We start from the raw sequence: 4,565 nt of genomic DNA, 5'->3' as shown, positions 1-4,565 counted from the left end.
CCACCATGAAAAACCTGGAAACACTGGACGGCCGTTTCGTCCTATTATGGGACTCCTCAGAAGTGCGCATCCACAATCCCGCACCCGTGAGATTCGGACCGAGGACGCGAAGCTGGTAGGTTTTGGGTTTGAATCTCTCTCGTAAGGCGGGATCGTGGATGCGCACTACTGAGGAGTCCCGTAATGGGACGAAACAACCATCCAGTGTTTCCAGGTTTTCCTTGATAGTCTAGCTTCAATTAACTCATGATTTCAACTACGAATATACTGAAATATCCACAGAAACCCCTTCTGATCTATATTGGATACATTAGAGAAAAAAACAAGAAAAAAAACAGGAACAACGGGATACACATGTTTTCAAACTTAACTCTTAACGTCATTGTTTTTTTTATGTTGCTTTAACTCAGAAAAACAAAAAAATCACAATATCATGTCCTATCGATTAGTTTGCCCCTAAAAATTGACAAACCAATTCTTTTAGTCATTATGAATAATCCAATCACATAGAAAAAAAACAAAAAAAATAAAAAAAACTATCCTTTTTCTTTTTCATGAGTATCGTTCATTCAATAAATATGTATATACAACAAAAGGAGGGGGGAGGGGGATAACTGAGAATATACGCGTGCCTAAAGCACTTCTTTATTGATTGATTCTATTTTAAACAAAGTGCTTCCATTTTTTTTTTGATGTTAATCGAATTGAATACTGCTCAAATTGAATTCTTCTTTCTTTTGTTTCTTCAGTTGAATTTTTAATTAACTAGGGAAATGGTTGTATATTGATTTATTTTTAACACTTTATTCTCCAAGATTTATTTTAAACAAAACAGAACAGAAAAACCAAAACAGAACAGAAAAACACAGTTTCACAAAAAGAATTTGATTTTATACAATAACTTACCTTCTCATTTGATAAAAACATACAAATGAATTCAGTTAATTCATGGTCATCTACATATCATCATTATCGTAATCCATTATTTAGACAACTTAATGAGAATTTAACTTCAACCAACGACTTAGAGTCTATTTCAAAGACAATTGCAAGTAAGTATAATTTGATGTTTGATCTTTAATTGAATTTGATCGGTTATATAACAAGACTCTAAAGTTACCAAGTAAGAAGGGGTTTTTGTGTGGAGATTTCAGTATTTTTCATCGCTGAAATCATATGTCAATTGAAGTTAGACCACCATGGAAACAACCGGAAGCACTGGACGGCCATTTCGTCCTATTATGGGACTCCTCAGTGGCAGTGCTCATTCACGATCCCGCCTCGCGAACGAGATTCGAACCCAGGACCTATCACTGTCGTGACAGAGCACTTAACTGATAGACCACTGAGTTGGCCGCCATCCAACGGTGTTAATGTCTAACTTCAACCGTTCACCAATTGTCTTTAGTGAGTTGATATCTCACAACAGACTTGGTTGACTCATGATTTCAATTATCAATAAGGATTTATGTTGTTTGATGAAGTACTTTATCTTGTTTAATGAAAATTGATTCTTGTGATAATCTACTGTTGATTTCATTCATGAATACTCTTTCCTTTATTGTATCGTTTGAATGATATTGACTATGATGATACTTCCATGAGTATTGGAATTTATGTAAGTTGACTTTATATTAGAAACAGTTTAGAGTAACTTTATCAGTCAGGTGTTTCAAAGTAAGAAAGGTGCGTTATATTTTAAAGAATGAGAATGTTTTATTTGAAAGATCCAACCAAATTTCAGTCCTTCTTTAAGATGTTTAAATGTCTGAATAAATGTCTTTGAGTAAGAGGTTGTGGAGATTGTTAAATTTCACTGAAATCATGGACTGATCTAAGTTACACCACCATTGAAGACCTGAAAGCATTGGACAGTCATGGCATTCTAGCAAGGGACACCTCGGCAATGTGTATGCATGATCCTGGAGGCAGGAATTGAACCTAGGATATTTGATCCTGGAGTCCCATGCCAGGGCATTACAGTCGTTCACTACTTACACATTTTCAACAGTGGTCTTACTCAGCTGGCTTCATGTTTTTGACTTGGAATTCGAACTTACAGTTGAAGATAACCATCAATTTTAAGATGCCCACCTAGTGATGCGTCACTGTCAAGATCACATTGTAGTGAATGAGAATGCAAGTGTGAACAATCGAATGTATTGGAATACAGAGTCTCTTAGTAAAATCTCAGATCCATACAGTAAATTCTTCATTTGCAAAAAGATCAGTCAATCGTCTCAGACTTTATTATTCCTTCGTTTCCACACCAATCACTCTCTGTTCTCATTGTCTTTTCATTGATCTGCTTAATCTTCTGCCTTCAGGTATTTGAATTTCGATTGATGACACATACTACTTATATCTGTCGACATCAGTAGCACACATCACAACATGATGAAGCCAATAAATGTCAATAAATTCATCTTCTATTGGTTCGCAAATGATATTTCAATAAACTTTAGTAACAGCCAACCAGCTCGTTGAACTAAAACTTACAAAACACATTGTGATCAATTACCAAAATACGGAAAGAATCATACAATAAGGATGAGTAAATAAGCATTCCAATTCATTAGTTCTCAAAGTGATCACTTTATATTGCATCAACTGGTCTACATATCTCGAAATCCTTTCAGATTATCAGACATTGTAATCAAACTCATCACTATCTCCAGTGGAACTACATCTTAACTTTTGTTGAATAATTTGGCTGAGTCGCATATTTTAGCTTTCAGGGATTTACTTAAGTGTTGACAACTTTTCTACGATTGTTTTAGTGAAGTAATCAAGTAATCTTTTACTTGACTGTCTTTGCATTGATTTGTTATTTTAGATAAAGTCTCATGTTATCTATTGACGAGAAAGAATGAAAGAACTGTAGGTTCAAGATGACCAAGAACCTTGTTAAATCTAGGTCTTTGTACGGATGAAAAGTGTGATGAATAGTCAATGGATAGAATCACTTTGAATTTTTTATTAGTCATATGGGTACTTTAGTTGGTGAATGAGAATGACTTCAGGTTATTCATGACTTTTACCACACGTATTTCACACGGTTCGATTACTACAGTAGATGGGAGCGCAGTAAACTCAGAGGGACTTATTTCAGTATTTTTTGACTGAAGTGCTGATATACATCTACAAACATTTTGTGTTAGCACACTGAACTTACCTCGGATCTTTGAACATTGATAATAACATTGTTGGCCTCTAACCGTTAAAAAGATAGATGAACATAATGCAATAGTATCAGTCATATTGACCTTTTAATAGTTATTAACTCTCGTTATTACGTTCTGTTGATAGTAAATCGAATAGATAAATTTGCATAGTCGTATTGATATTGCCACTGTTACTCAAACCGGTACCCATCTCTTCAAAAGTCAGAGTGTAATCCCTCAGTTTATGAATATAATTAGGTAAATACTTCCCGTGAAGATTTGTCATACCATTTGTGTTGTAAGTCAATCTTTAAACTATAGCACCAAACTATTAAGAAACGGTTGTCCTGAGGGAAAAGATCTTAATATACAGGTAACACTATGGTTTACACTATACTATCAACATAACAATGATCCCCTCATGAAATTATTAGTTTTATGGTATGCTCATTCTAGGGTACACAACGTTTTGGTCACTGAAGGGAACCAAAACATCCAGGTTTTAGAGTTTACACCGAATGATAGAAAATTCAAACTACAGTTTACATAAAGTGGTACTTTTAATATTTTCAATTTTCACTTTTTCTCTAACAGACGATAAAAATGGTGGTGTTTCACCTCATTCCGATATTAAATTAAACATTCAGCAAGTGTTAAATGAAGAAAAATCTATTCAGACAGGGACAGGGCTTACAACAAGTGCGTCGACTTTTACCAGTGGACGACCATGTTTAGCTGGTACTCAAACACTGAAGCACCTGTTAACTAAAAATCAGGAAACTAATCTAGACATTACAAATACAAGTATTCTTAATATGAATGCATGTGACTTTACACAAGACTCTAGTGGACTAGGGTCTATGATTTCTGAACATTGTAACACGAGTTATTTCAAGGACGGAGACCGGTCTGACTCGCATTTACACTGGCCTAATCACAGTCTTATAACTTTAGATGAGGATGCAAGTGATATGAGTTTGGATAAGAGTGATGATTATGCAAACGGGCCATCTGATAATAACAGAGAAGCCCCAATCATTAAGACAGAATATCCACATCTTGAATCTCAAATAAAATCTCCCGAGTTGGCTATGCGAACTTCACCATCTAGCGAAGGAAAATCAGCCATTCAATATGGTTCTGGTGATGAATTTGACTATGACGCAATGGTTGCTCAAACACGAATGATCGCTAATCAGAATTTTCAAACAATGGACGAGAATTTCGCATCTGTGGCACGTTACGTTGAAGAGCTGACAGGCTGTAGAGAGTTGAAAAAAACAACTAACACGAAGGACAGCCAGATTACAAAGATTTCGTCCAATAGTAGACAAACAACTCCAGGCAAACCACAGCATCATCATTATCAGCACCATCACAACCAACAGCAACAACAGTGTG

The sequence above is a fragment of the Schistosoma mansoni genome (assembly GCF_000237925.1).
Source record: "Schistosoma mansoni, WGS project CABG00000000 data, chromosome 3 unplaced supercontig 0083, strain Puerto Rico, whole genome shotgun sequence".
Lineage (NCBI taxonomy): Eukaryota > Metazoa > Platyhelminthes > Trematoda > Strigeidida > Schistosomatidae > Schistosoma > Schistosoma mansoni.
Note: the sequence above shows the minus strand (reverse complement) of the source record.